Raw genomic sequence first — 16022 nt, 5'->3', positions numbered from 1 at the left:
CCTGCTTAATGTTGTTTCTCTCAGGAAATTCGTAATAACTGTCAATATCCCACATTCACTATCATTTTCTTCATAATTTATCTTATTGTTGTGATTAACGTGAATTCAAAGAATTAGTTGAAAGGCAAAAATGCAAGATTGAATGTCTCTGATGTTACTTCGTGCCGAATAATATGACGTGGTATTATGATATGAATTTATTAATCATATAATATGCCTATTCATTCCATTGATTGATCCCAATTGAGCACACAAAATATGCTATAATGTCCACTCCATGGAGGAGTGGTTAGCACAGCGCCCTACGATGCCATGGGTCCCTGGTTAGAATCTCGACTTGGGCGTGGGTGTCCTTGGTAAGTGTCCCTTCATCAATTTCATCATAGCATCACTCATCTTCATCGTCGCTATTTGCCAAAAGTGAAAGAATAGCAAATCTAAATAACAAACATCCAATCAAATCGAACATCTCTACCGATTTAATTCTATACGGTACCGAATTCCCACTTTATTACTGCATCTTAAGTCATTTTACAGCATCTCAATTGTTTTCCGATTCGAAAACATTTGGAATGATGTTTTGTGCAGTTGATTGTGCATTGTTTCGTTGTTTGGATTGTTTAATTAACGTCGCATTAATTAGTTTTAGACCAATCGTGACGGGGGAAGCAAGAGCACAAAGAAAGCGAAAAAGACAAGGAAGAGACCACGGCTTTCTTTAAAGATAGCATCCCGTGAATACAACTCAAGTGACTGCAGAATATTATGAATAAAATTTATTTCGCTTTTTCCTTTTATTTCTGTTTCAGTTATTTTACTTCGCTTTTCTTCTACCACTCGCGTTACTCGTGTCGGTGAGGAAGAATTATAAACTCGTGAAATGGACGATGGTACAAAAAAAATATATGCCTCTCCCACGGTTCGAAACTGTCAGTACAAAATATTGTCTTATATTTAAAATTTACGGGCAAATATGGTTTGTCAGGTAGCAATTTTCGCTTATCTCTTTCTCAAGGGGTTCCATTGCCTCTCTGATGTCGTAGTAGTAACGTCTTCGCCATGTAATGAAAGGCTTCCGAATTCAATACCAAGTAGAGAGGCATTTGGTTCGAATCCCATTTTAATCTGTAGGTCCAGTGCATGAACTAGACTTAAACAATTAACGTGTGGCATGTGGTCTGTGATGAGAACCATCATTTCAGCGAACCTTCTTGACAATGACTCTAATATCACTTGATAGAATAGTATTTCCTTACGAGTAGCTCTTGTCAAGAAACCAGTTCCTGAAATTTTCTTCTGGAGGCATCGTAGCACCCAGCTGTTTGTTGTGGTTGGGGCACGAGTCATGTGACTCATGCTATCAAAGCTCAATCCTTCCCGAGAAGTCAGAATCACCAGGCAAACTTAAGCGAATATTTTGTTATTTGGGTTGCATAAACAACAGGCTTTAAGACGTTACGAAATTCTACGTCCCGTGGCCCAGGTATTTTTTTCTAAGACTGTACACTACTGAAAGTTAGGAACTTTTAAGATTCGTGTTTTCTTTTTACAAAAAGATTCATTAAAATATATATCATTCCGCTATTTTCAAGAGTATAAAATGGACTTTAAAGATACACTGTATTGCTTACGTTGGTTCATTTCAGGGCAGTAAGCGTAGTAGCTTGTTAAAATTTGCCAACCCCTGGTTCATAGAAATTGAAAATTCCTTCATTTACTATATTGGACGAAAACAACCGTGTGTGTACATTACGGTACACGTTGCAAATGGGAAACGGAATCGAAGAAAAGTACACGCGCAGCCTTGAATACCAAGAAGAACATAAAAAACTCTTACCTCGCAGGTGAAACGGCGGCGGCTTCCGTTGCAACGAGGAGAATTCCAGGGATTTAGAAGTTTCACATCGTTGAAAACTTCTTGGATAAACTCTCATGAAGTTCTTGGTTGGCACCACTGAGTCAGATAGACTTAAGATAGAGCGAGGTATCTCCCTTTCGAAGGGGTCTAAAAAGAGAGATGGCGCTTTTTACCCTCGAAGGGATATTTTATGGAAATACGCTTCAAGTTATCAGGTTATTCACATGTAGAACTAAATGGAGACGATTTTTATTCCTCAACAGACGGTTTACTTCCAGCAGAATGGTTTCTAACAAGTTTTTCATGCAACGTTAGGATATTTAGTTTGCCTTAACTTCATATTCAAGAGAGGCAATCACATATCAGTCCATAAATTAGTAATCCTCCTTTCCTCACTTCTATCGAATTTAATAAGTACACGTATTTTAAATCCAGTTTCTCCTTACTATACTCCGCCTCAGTTATATCTGGAGCAAGGCCGCGCATAGTGGCAGAGAAGGAAGAGAAATCGAGTGGGCAGAGCGAAGAAGTACACGCTGCTGCGAGTGCTGGTAACTGCAGTAGCTTAACCAATCCACGCATCCAATTCCCTCTCACGTGGTCATTGGTGGAGCCGTCTCGCGTCATTACTTGCGCAGAGACTTGTTTTCATTCGCTCGCTCCAGAGATAGATGGGACAGAGTATAGCTTGACTTGCTCTCGAGATATGGCCATTTGAAAATGCAGTGTTTCGTAAAGAAGTTACTTGATTTTTATCCAGAACCCTACGAAAAGCATCAGCACCCACTAACCAAAGATGGCCAGAGTCCTGTAGAGTCAAACATTTATTGACTAATACACTGTGTCAATATCATGCGCGTGCACTCCGGTACAGCAAGGACAGCAGTGGTGGCATACAGCATAACTGTTGCAAATTAATTTTTGGTTTCTCATTATTTCTTCCGGGTTGCTTGAACAGAATATCAACCTGCAAACGTCCAAGGTTCGTCCTTTTCCGATATGGGGCCATCAACACCCTCACGCGGCCTGTTTACAAAACATCTGCGCAGTATCACCACCCTGGCAATGCCATAAGAAACCCGAAAAATACCCCGGCGACCTTCAAGGATCCAATGGGACGAGACGTTGTATGAAGACAAACCTTGTTTTCCAACCCGTAAGGGCAGGAAGAAAGCAGAGTGTGCCATCGGTCAGCCTGTTGATGTCCTCAGTGTAGCGAACTGCACGATTAAGTGTCTAAGTGCACTGTATACTGTCAGCGATGTAGCATATCCACCAAGCTAGTTAAAATGCACCGTGCGTTCATTTTGATCTTCAGCCGAGAGATCGGGAGAAGCGTGGCGGTTGGCGCTGACGGAGATGCCGACATTTGCGGCCTGTAATGCCCGCTTATTTTTATGGACATATGCAGACATTTATATAAATATTGCAAAACGAGCACTAACCTGTGTTATGACACGCAAAGGTTCTTCTGTAATTCATCCAAGCTCTGCCCTTATATAGACAAATAAATAGGCTTTAGAAACGATGTTAAGAGCCACAGATAATAAAACATTTTAATCATAGTTTTTTACCAGTAACGTCCTGCTTAAGTTTATATCCTTGAAAGAGTTTTGTGTCGATGGGGATCGTTTGGAGGTTTCGAATGTGCAACACTGTATCAAGATTACGCTGCAGACGAAACCGTTAAAAGTCAATGGTTTTCGTAAGCTTCCTTGCAATCCAAAATCTCCGAACTCGAGTTTTTTTGTTCCTTCGCGACTAGATGAAGACAGAGCTGTGAATATAGTGGCGAGCAGATGTAAACCAAGAGCATGTTAATTTCGTACTGTGCGCAAGAGTGTTATTCTTGGTTACTTGCAGTTACTTGTTTGTGTTATTGCAGTGTGTGTGTGTGTTGTGCCAATGAGATGATTGGAATGCCAGCCGCAAGGTTCACGTTAGAACAAAGAATTTTTATGTTTGACACTTTCGTGAAAACAGACTCGTGTCGAGACGTGTGTAGGCAATTTGTACAGAAATTCCTAGGCGTTTCACCTCCACATAGAGATACGGTTAGACATCTTGTCCTTAAATTACGAGAAACTGGATCGTTAAATTTTAAAACACCTAAGCAAAAACGACGGATTCTATATGAAGCAAAACTCGATGAAATTGGTGCAGCGTTAGAACGTTCTCCAAACAAACCTCTACGCCGTGTTTCACAGGAGATGGGCGTGTCAAAATCATCAGCACATACAGCCACTAAGCTACTAAAAATAAAACCGTACTCTTATAACACAGGTTAGTGCTCGTTTTGCAATATTTATATAGATGTCTGCATATGTCCATAAAATAAGCGGGCACTACAGGCCGCAAATGTCGGTATCTCCGTCAGCGCCGCCCGCCACGCTTCTCCCGATCTCTCGGCTGAAGATCGAAATGAACGCACGGTATATGCATAAACAAACTAAAATAAACACAAAAATATGATTAAAGACATACGGATGATATATTCTATGTGAAGATAAATGTTTCCGAGCGTTCGGTCTATTAAGACAGCTAACATGTCTATGGACACATCCGCCAAACAGAGTTGGTAAAACTCGCTGGCCGTGGTCACACTTTTTCAAGAGCTTTGCGAGGGGAAATGTTACTGTTTTTCAGGCGGGTGAAATTCTATTCGTTTGCTTCAAAAACTTTAGTGTTGGCATTGTTTACTATTTATATCTACGTGGTGCCAAAGTAGATTTGTGAATATTGCAATGTGTGAAAATCTTGAAAATTGTTTCAATCATCCGCGATCGTCTGTTGCATTAAATACGTTTGACAACAAACCAACTGAAATTCGAAAAATGAACAACTGCGCCAGGACATTCATATTTCCTTTAGACGTTATAGAAACAGTGTCAGGTAGAGTGCTTATTTTTTTCATTATAACGTACCGTGTAGAAGCAATGAATTCTCGGGTTTCTTAATATTTCGGGATCTGTTTCCCCAACGGAAAATGTCACAGCACGCCACTGGTCAATATATAGTCCTAGTAATGGGATTTCTTCGATCCTTCTCTGATTTGTATCAAGTAACGGGTGATCCAATGATGAAGCACGGATGTATTCAGTTCACGAAAAGGGTTTATGACCTTTAACGGTTGACTTGTTCCTCATGGAGCATCCTGGAAATTAACGCAGAAATCTCTCGACAAAATGTTCATGTGCGAAATACTCATAATAATAACAATTCTGATCCTGGGGATAAAATATGCTGCTCCTTTCAAGAACAACACTACACAACAAAGATATCTCGCACCCAAGGTTCCAGGCTCGAGTTCTTGCTTTTTGGGTGTTCAATTTTATGCATCCCTTCATCCGTTTTATCTTAGCCTTGCACAATCATTTTAGATCCCATTATGAACTGTAAGATCTGTCTCTACGACTAACATACTCAATCAAATGATAAAGTGAAAATGTGCTAGGAAATGTATTAATTAAAATGGCCCCGAAAACTGGACATATAAAAGTATTTTTTCCATTTTTTTTTAGAATAACCAGACAAGATGTAGTACCTTTATTTTCGATTCTGTGTATTTCGCAACCCTGTTAAAGGGAACTAATATGTAGTCGTTCCGTTGGGGTGCGTAAGTATAGTGTGTTGAAGCCTAAAGTATACAGTGTATATTAATATTGAAAAATTTTAATTCAGCGAACTTAAAAAGTTGAAGCAAGTGTTGAAAACATCAGAACCTTTTGTCTGAGTGGTGTCAGACAAGGCTGTCTTCTGTCTCCACTCCTGTATGTTTTAGTTCTGGATGAGGTTATGGAAGCAGCAAGGAGAAATATGAAAAAGAGGAAATTAATGGGAATTTACAGGAAGATTGGAGGATTTAAGGTTTGCAGATGATGTATGCCTATTAGCCCATATATTTACAGGTATTCAGAGTAAATTAAAGGACCTAAAGAAGGCAGCAAGTTAAGTGGGTTTGCAGATAAATATAAACAAGACAAAAAGAAATTAGGATCCAAAAAAAGGATGAAACTAAGTTGAAAGTTGGAGATGAGGACATTCAAGAAGTTAAAACTCTTGTCTAACTAGGTAGTCAGGTGGGTCAGAAGAAGATGTGAATGCCAGAATAATGAAAGCAAGGCCAGCTTTCTCAATGCTCTCAACGATATGGAGATCCAACCAAATAACCATCAAAACAAAAATCAGATGATTTAATACAAATGTAAAGTCTGTTTTACTCTATGGGTGTGGAACATGGAAAGGAGCTCAAAGTATACATAAATAGATGTTTGAGATTTATCCTAGGAATTAGATACCAGAAGTAATACCCAACCAGGAGCTGTGGAAAAGAACAAATCAAAAGAAAGTGCAGAAAGAAATCAGATACAGGAAATGGATAGGACACACCTTGAGACAAGACAACGAAAACATAGCAAGAATGGCGTTAGATTGAAATCCACAAGGTGCAAGGAGAAGAGGCAGAAACACCTGGAGGAGTACAGTACAAAGAGAGGCAGAGAGACAAGGGAAGAACTCGAAGTAGATCAAAGATATGTCAAAGAACAGAATCCGCTGGCGGGCATTTATGAAGGCCCTACGCCTCCAAGAGGGGTGAACACGACAGTAAGTGAGGAAGTAAAATGTCGAATGTTCGGTTCCATTCTATTACGCACACATTTACGCACGCCTCAACAAATTTCTGGCAATGTTTCAAAGCAATTTTCCGAGGGCACATCAAAATGTTTTTCCTGTTGAGATATAATTTATTTAATAATGGAAATTAAAACAATGAACATACATATAGTTTGCCTATAGTGCCCTCTACTCAGAGTTACCATTCCATATAGTTCCTATCACGTTTGATGCAATTGAGTCAGCGTTTTATCCAGGCCTCAAAGAAAGTTTGGAAAAAATCCACAGAACACTCCCTGCTCCAACATTCAGAGCTGTTTTAACCTCCTGTAGGTTCTCGAATCTTATGCCACTTTATGGTATCCCAAACTCTCAATCATTGCCTGTGCTGACCCCTAGAACAGTGTGAGAAATTTCCTGGATGGTGATGCGTCTATCCGCTCGAATGACCTTATCAAACTTGTGGCGATTGTCGTCGGTCACCGACATTAGTGGTGTGGCATGCGATTCGAGGACCTACAGGAGCTTAAAACAGCTCTGAATGGTGGGACAGGGAGTGTTCTGTGGACTTTTTCCAAACTTCTTTTGAGGCCTGGGTAAAAGGCTGGCTCAAATGCATCGAACGTGATGGGAACTATGTGAAAGGGTAAGTCTGGAGTAGAGGACACTATAGGAAAACTATATATATGTTCATTATTTTAATCTTTCCATTATTAATCGAATTATACCACAACAGGAAAAACTTTTTGATACCCCCTCGTATTTTAAATCGCAGCACCAATGTTCATCTTTGGTTCCTATATTGTTGGTGTTACTTCTGAACTATTGTTCTTCAGATAACTTCATAGGACCAGAAGATAGTTGTATCACCTAGTGATACTATCAGTAAACAAAATAATTATTAAAAAAATACGATTTTGTTAACGATCCACAATTTTAACTGAACTCAACGAAAAATTTGCAGCAATTTCTCTCACAATACAGGCTTTAAGTACGCCACTAAATCATATCATTCAAAATACTCTAAGATCTATTTCTCTCTATAATTCTATGACCTAAAAGACGTATCATGCAGTTGTCCAAGAGTTTGTGTTCCTCTGAATATGAGACTTCAATATGCTGCCTTAATGTAGAACAGAACCACATACGTGGCCGCAATTTCTGCTGGTTTGGTTTCATGTGGCGACGAATCAGAGAGCGTCATGTTACAGAGGTTGGTCCTACATGCTATGGGAGCTTCCAGTGATGGAGGGTTGCACGCAGAGCAGGTAAATTCGGTTTTCGCCCACGGAGAGCGAATGCGTTTATTGCCACTCCAGTGACTGAGATAGCTTAATGCAAATGAGCAGTGCTGTCGCCCAGCTCTCATAAAAACCGCGAGCGTTAATTGAGCATCTGATATGGACGATGCCCAAAGGGGAATCCGCGGCAATTGTAACTCCGGTCGGAAGGAGGGTGTTGGCGAAGCCACAGGATTAAAAACTCAACCCACGGATCTCTAAATAAACTCTGATTCATTTTCCAAGCTTGTAATGTTACGTTGCCGCACCAGGCAATATTATGAGAGAACAATGCTTTCCTAGAGGACCCGAAGAATATTATTCTGCACATTCAAGTTAATTCAAGTATTCTGTCATACTCTTAATTCTTTCCAAAAACGTATGAAATAAAAAACCTCTCTTCAGAGCATCTACAGCTCAAGTATGTACGTATGTTACAAGTGCGTTATACAGGGTGATTCAAAAGTATCTTGACGTTTTGCATATATCGCTAATGTATGGTGTTCAGGATGGGATAAAAGACACTTCCGTTTTCCAACAAGATGGTGCACCACCTCATTTCGCCAGAGACTACCTCGTTGACACCCTCCCCGATCGATGGATTGATCGGCGTTCACCAAGACTTTTGAAGGTTCGCCCTCAGACCTAACTGCCCTAGACTTTCTTGTTTGGGGTTTCATAAAATCTACGGTGTATCAAGTAAATATCATCACCATATAGCAACTGACACAGCGAATAGCTGCAGCAACTCACGCCAGCTATGTTGGAGCATGTGTTCGGGTGTGCGCAAGAGAGGTGGGTGCTATGCCTAGACTTACAGGGCCACCACATTGAAATGTACACTTTCCAGCAGTACTGTCCATTTTGTCAATATTATGCTTTTTGAATAAAATGTCAAGAGACTTTTGAATCACCCTGTGTTTAATAGCCTTACTGATTGTCAGAAGAGTTTAGACAAAGATTTGAAAATATCAGAAGAATTTAAAAGCTCTAAACGTAGGAAAAGTAAATTTTTGCTCACAAAGCGAAAGTGACATAGGACAAGGAAAATACAAATCCTCTATATGGAGCGTTTGAAAAAATCATGTGGGCAAATTTTACGGAAATACGTTTGCATCTAAAATTTTTTAAAGTGCATACTGGTATGTTTCACCAACGTTACAAACTTCTGAATTGTGACTTCGAGCAGCCATGATGGAGGCCAGTTTTTGTAAACACGCGGAATTCAAACGGGCGGGCGGAAGATTTGAACCTTGTTTACGTACACTGTGCATTGTTTCAAGTAGAAACTTTATTTCATGATATTTGCTTGCACACGATATAACAAAATTGGCCGCAAACATGGCGGCGGTGTGCATCCTGACGTCACATGAAACCCACCTATATAAACGAAAACATATTGCGGTTGACCTTAACGTAACCATGTTTCCACCGCCTGAGATGATGTTTGTGAATAAAAGAATAAGAATGAATCCACACCAAAGAAGACAGAACCATCAAGCACAAGGAAATTCGATAGGTTTCCTTAAGTAATGGAAAATGTTATCTGCATGACAATGGATGCTCTTTTATTTCCGAGCCATTAACTTCCTGGGGACAACATTATCTGGGCTCCAATGTTCTTTTTTTAAGTTCTTTTCTGGAAAAATAAAACACACAGAGGGAGCGTTTCTTGTCGGCGCGGTACAAGAGAGGCCGTAAAGGCAATTAGTTACAGCTGTTTGCGTCCTTTAATGGACATTGGCTTCTACCTATTTGCGAAAATAGAAGGAAGTTATACCTCAAGGGTGAAATTCTCGGAGCAAAGTTTTCCTTAGGTTCATCATCTATTCTTAACCCTTGCACACAGTGGAGTTGCCTTCATGGTCACTTACAACTGGGCTAAATCCTTCCGCATGGCACTGAGGGGATTTCCATGGTTTCCGTATCCTTTTCAAAACAAAAGCAGGGACGCAAGTTTCAAACAAAACCGTTCTGTTACAGAAAAATTACGAAAGTTAAACTTTGGCTCGTTCGCCTCGTTATAAAATGATAAATAGTTCTGTGGGTGATCAGTTAAATTTCATGTCAGAAAAATGAAAATTACCCCTTTTCGTACGTTTCCGCTGGCAGCTTTCTTTCATTTTCGCAAATTGCTTCTCGGCATTATTCTCCCTCTCATTTTTAGATCTCCCTTCTACAATTCTTCTGCGATTTGCTTCCTTTTCGCCGAATGCCCAAGACACAAATGTTTCACCTAAGGAAACTTTTCGGCAAAAAAGGGAATTCCCGTTTCGTCGAATCCTCTTTTGCTGAATATTTTAAATGGAGGGAGGTGCTCCTCCGCTTGGAAAATTCAGGGATTGAAGTGAAAGATAATTTGAACCAAGTCAGAAACCCATTGTATATTTTTATTGGCTGATGAAAGTGAGTGTTAAGTAGGTTTTGACTATTGAGGTTGACTCTCCTCTCTTTCAATGTACACCAATCCCTTTAGAATATATGTAAATTTCATCGAGTAACTCTATCAAATGCTTTCTCTAGATCCACAAATACCACAAATATGAACTTCCTTTCTCTAGGTATTTTTCACCATATAATTTTTCAAATAATATTTCTGTTCATTTACAAACATTAAACAAGTATACTTTGGCCTGGAATTCCCGTCAAAATATTCGGCGAAACGATAATTCCTCTTTCGCCGAAAATTTTGCTTAGGTGGAACATCTGATATATTGCGCCTTTGGGCCATTCGGTGAAAACGGAAGACACGATCTTCTGCTACAGAAATAGTGTTATCCTTACCCATGCGGCATATTGTAGCTCAAAGTAGACTGATTACTCGTTATCAGCAATAACTTGTAGTATTAACTTACGAGATACAGTGGCTGCTAATGTTGAAACAAAAACTGCCATAATTCTTCGAAAAAAGTAAGTGCTTAAGTTATGATGCTTGCGCAAAGAATGAAACACAGTTAATCTACATTACTTCGTGTCTCAATGAATCTGAGCCGACAATCGTTATCGCATACAGAAATCATATTTTCAGAAAATTTAAAAACTTGTGGATGACAATGGTTGAACGTTAGCAATTTATGTTGACTGTAGGACTGTATGCATGCCTTTTGTTGAATAAGCTCTGGTTAACAATACTGTCTGCTTCTAATCATGCAACGTCAAAGCAAAATCACTGTTTCTGTAGACAATTTGAGATAAGAGTAGTGAATAAGATTGCCTGGACACTGCGACAGAAAATGGTATCATTCTACACATTTCTGTCAATTTTTACCTGAATATATTTATTTCCCTTTGCTTTGCTTTTAATTTTCTTGCACTAAAAATCGAAAGGTCCTTGAGTGAGATGTATTGATGCCATATTTACGTGTCATCAGAAGAAATAAAAGTTTTGAAGTTGAAGAAGAGGCGAAGAAGAGTTTTTAAGGACAGAAGCGTTAGCGAATGAGGGAAAAGTAAAGAAACACGGAACGAAGCAGAGGCAGATCGATAGAGAAAAGGAAGAGAATCAAAGAATCGAAGCAAGAACAGAACGGGAGAGAAAAGGACGAGAAACAAAAGAGAGAGGGAGAGAGAACAAAGAGAAAGACACAAAAGCTAAAGATAGAGAGTGATCGAGAGAAAGGAAGAGATTAAAGAATCCAGACACGTAAAGAAAAAGTGGGAGAGAGAAGCTAAGCAAAATAAAATAAACAATATAGAAAAAGAGATACAAGAGAATTTAAAGTAAGATCGAGAAAGGGAGAGAGTAAAGAAAATGAGAAATAAAACAGGAGAAACATTTTCAAAAAAGATTTGGAGTAGCCATGAAGAGTAGAAAGCAGACAGAAAATATGGAGAAAGTTAGGATTAACATGGGAAAGGAAGATAAAAAGCATGAACAAAGATATACTAAGACCAAGAAAAGAAGACAGAAATCATGAAGAAAGAGATACTAAGACCAAGAAAAGAAAAGAAGACAGAAATCATGAACAATGAGATACTGAGACCATGAAAAGAAGACAGAAATCATGAAGAAAGAGATACTAAGACCAAGAAAAGATGGCAGAAAGCACGAAGAAAGAGGTACTAAGACCAAGAAGAGAGAAAGGAAGGCAGATAGCATGAAGAAAGAGATACCAAGACCGAGAAAATTAGACAGAAAACATGAGGATAGATATACTCAGAACGAGAAATGAAGATAGAACGAAGACAGAAAATATGAAGAAAGATAAGATTTACATGGGAAAGGAAGATAAAAAGCATGAAGAAAGATATACTAAGACTGATAAAAGAGAAATGAAGACAGAAAACATGAAGAATGAGATACTAAGACCGAGAAAAGGAGACAAAAATTTAGATAGACAATATAATAGAAAGAAAAATATAAGAGCAATAGGGTACGTAAAATGACCCCTCTTGATTGGGACGATCATTTGAACTAGTTAAAGATATAGAATCCGACAAATTACAAACTACCAATTGAAAGAAATTCTGAGATTTACAAATGCACCAAAAGAAAAAAATTAGAGAGGGAATTTTGCTCTGTGAAACTGTACATTTATTAGTAATACAGCAGGGAGTGAAAGTCCAAGAGAAAGCAGAAAAACAATGTTCTGTGAAAATTTTTCAGCGCATCCATGCAGACCGAAGGTAGCGCAATACGAAATAATCTGATTTTGGGTTGCTGTGGCCAACAGGTTGTGCTTTCTGCTCCCGTGTGGCCCTGGGTTACACCGTGACAGGCCCCTGGCTGTGTGCACGGTCGTTTGTTTCAAAGTTGGGTCCTCAAGGGAGATAGATACCAGTTCGGCTTCAGTGGGCAGTCTCTTGTTCAGGACAGTTTTTCGTGTAATTCATTTAAGCTGAAGGAACAACACAATGCAGGAGCTGTACGTTTCGCCCAAGGCTGTTTTGGTGAGCGTTGGCAAATTTGGTAGAAGACTGTGACGAATGTAAGACCGGCTTTACACGGAAGCATATTCTTTAACATTTTTTCTAGCATAAATGCTATGCAAAAGCTTTCAAAAATCTCACAGCTGATAGCACTTTACACGGAAGCATGTCATGTAACGTTTCGGTTAGGTTTTACGATTACAATGTATAACATATACAGCATGAAAGGCACAGTTATACCATCTATGCTGAGTACACGGTGTTTGTAATTGAAGCAACTAAAATATTCTTCCATGCGTGTACAGTAAACGTTTAAGTATGGATTTAAGCAGCGCCATTGTTTTGTACCTAATACCGTTTCATATGAAACGTTATTCCTCTCGGTTGAATAGTTATCGGCTTTTAAAATTTTGAAGTGGTACACTGTTTACATCTTGCGCGGCCGCCATTACAACAGCACTCGTGACCTAGAGGTCGCTTCTGATTGGTTATGCTACGAAATATGCTACGGAAATAAAACGGGTCCTATCCTTGAGATTTTTCACTTTACACGGCAGCATTTTGGTCATGGCATGTATGTTAAGGAAAAATGCTTTCGTCTAAAGCGGATCTAAGTGCAGAACATATACTGCTTTTTTTACCATAATGCAACATGAAACAACGAGCAAATGTCTGTCTCTTCCGAAGAGACATGATTCCTTTACTGTACCGTCAGGAGTAGAGCCTAGACATTTAGGTGCTGCACCTCCAAAAAAATAATATTGGATGCTTCCATATATGGAGTCCCGCATTATATACGTATATCACCATATAGACACTCTCCATGATACAGTATTCCCCCTAATTTGCACCTAAAACAACCCTCTGCACCTAAACATGAATTTTTCACCAATTCTGCCCTTAAAACATGGTTGCAGTGAGCGAATTAAAGTAAAAATGTACGATTATGTGTGAAGTTCTGTAAATCGAGGGAATTTTGTGTTCACTCCCTTAAATAAATTTGTCCATCCATAAAGCAACTGGAGGAAGGAACCTTAGAACAGTGGCGGATCTTCACAGAAACCAAGAACGGTCTTCAAGGATTTACTCTTCACAAACTGAAGCAGAGTTTTTTTTTGCAGACATGTTAAGAATTGTAAGTGATAACTGATTATCATTAGAGGACAGGATTTTTCTGAAGTTTGCCCCCTTAGTGTCTGTAGACGTGGAGAGTTCATTCTCCGGATACAAACGCTGCCTGACCGATAAACGATTAAGCTTTGAGTTCACTAACGTAGAAAGGTACGTACAACATAAATCAGTAGAACTCAGTCCTTTTGTATTCAGAAACCAGTGCCAGGGGTGAGTTAGGGTAAAGACTCAAGGATTCTCTACTGGTGAGTGTATATGCAAACTAAGTATGTCTTCATATCTCACAATACTTTCTTTGTAATGTTTAAAATAAAATAAAAATATGTGATGCACATAAATATATTTGGGATTTTCTTGATTTTTTTGCACTTAAACATGCATCTATTTTGCTTTTTCTCTGAACTTTTCTTGCACCAAAACAGTCAAAAGTTTGTTCCTAAAGATCCGTGTTCTAGCCATGAGCAAATTTGTGTTGGTAGGGCTTATTTAGAAGGTTACATAAAACTGAATTGCATAATGTATTTCCATCCCCTGATATTATAATAATTTAATTAAGAGGACTTAGCCGACCTTCTTTGCGGAATGGTTTGTACAGAAGTAGAGATGTATATGTGTGTGTGTGTCGTGTAAGTTACATTTTAAATGGGTGAGACTTTTACAGTTACTTTCTGCTGGTCAAGGGTCCAGGATTCGAATCCCGGCCTGAACATGGGTGTTCCTTGCGAGTGTCCCTTGATCAGTTTCATCTTATCATTCATCCTCATCGTCGCGACTAGCCAAATTTGACAGAAAAGTGACGCTAAACAATATAAATCAAATCAAACATCAATCCATCCATACGTACATATACGTTTCCAGTATATTCTTATCCACTTTTGCAAGTTGAAACAATCTAGGGCCATTCCACGAAATGTGGTCTACCCCATGTAAATAACAAAATGAATTAATGTGGAAATTATTATTGTTTTTCATTGCATTTAGGTTTAGATGTTTGTGAATGCATAAAATTTGCACATTTCACCATTAAAAGTTACTATCATCTGCAACCTATATGCTGCACAGACAAATAAAGTCAAAATTTGCTTCATTTTTAAAGTGTGACACACGTAACGCACTTTTGTTAAAGCTTTACATGCATTTAGTCTATGCAATCATACTCAAGTTTTCTTCATTTGTTAGCAGGCACCACAAAGTACTTCAAAATTCTATGAAATCAGTTCATCATGAATATTTTATTCCAATCTCATGTCTAGAACCATAAATTGTGTGTGTAAAATGTGACATGCGTAACGCTGGTATGCCCCTATATTACGTATTTTCACGTTATCTATATGTGACAGACAGATTGAAAATAGAACTTAGATGGATGTGTGTGGATGGCAACAGTTGTGAATGAAAATTGGATCATATGTATAGATTTGTGATCCGCTGGAGATGACGTAAACGCTGTGAACAGTTTCTGACGCCTCTTCCTTTTATTTTGTGCCAAAACCTTCAAAAATCTCCTTTCAACTGGGCGTCTTGCACTTTAAGGGACAGGATATTTTTGTTGATGGGCGGGTCCGCGCATATGCCACGTGACTGTCGCGGCTTACAGAATGAACAGGACGTAAAGGGGTGGGTTTGGTTTCCCCATTGATCTCCAAGGGTAGCCAGGCACCGACGACTTGCACTAGCCTTGGTAAAATTTAAGAGGACTACTCTTCGACCGTAGTTTTGGGCGTCGGGAGGATGTCGAACAGGCCCGTCGCCGTCATTTCAAGTTACAAAGTAAGAGAAAGCTTGTTATCTAGAATAATAAAGTAAAAATACCTTAAATCGAAAATATTGAATGTAAATTCAGGAAACAGTTTATGCTTTCATTTTTAAACCATTTTTCAAAATTCCAAAATATAGAGATTTACATGAGCGGTCACAAAACATAAACACTATGGTTACAATTTCTCCCTGACCTCTAAAGCTATTTCTAGAATGAGGTGTGCAAAAGTTAATAACAAAATAGAATAATGTATTTTCGTTACATCAACTGTATGAAATGTAGAAAAAGAAATGAGCATTTGTGCTCGATATTCACTGATCTGGTGGATCGTGTAGAAGAGTCTCCCCAACGATATAATAATAGTAATAATAATTTACTACTAATACTACTACTACTAAAAATAAAGAAATAGAATTAGTTTATCTTTATTATTATTTTGTTTATTAGTTTATATAAAAATAAGCTTAATAATACATTTCTACTATTAAAGTTTTATCAAAGTCCTGACCCC

This window comes from Lepisma saccharinum, chromosome 9 (genome assembly GCF_977018435.1).
Source record: "Lepisma saccharinum chromosome 9, izLepSacc3.1, whole genome shotgun sequence".
Lineage (NCBI taxonomy): Eukaryota > Metazoa > Arthropoda > Insecta > Zygentoma > Lepismatidae > Lepisma > Lepisma saccharinum.
The sequence above is the reverse complement of the archived record's forward strand: the minus strand, read 5'-3'. Positions refer to the sequence as shown.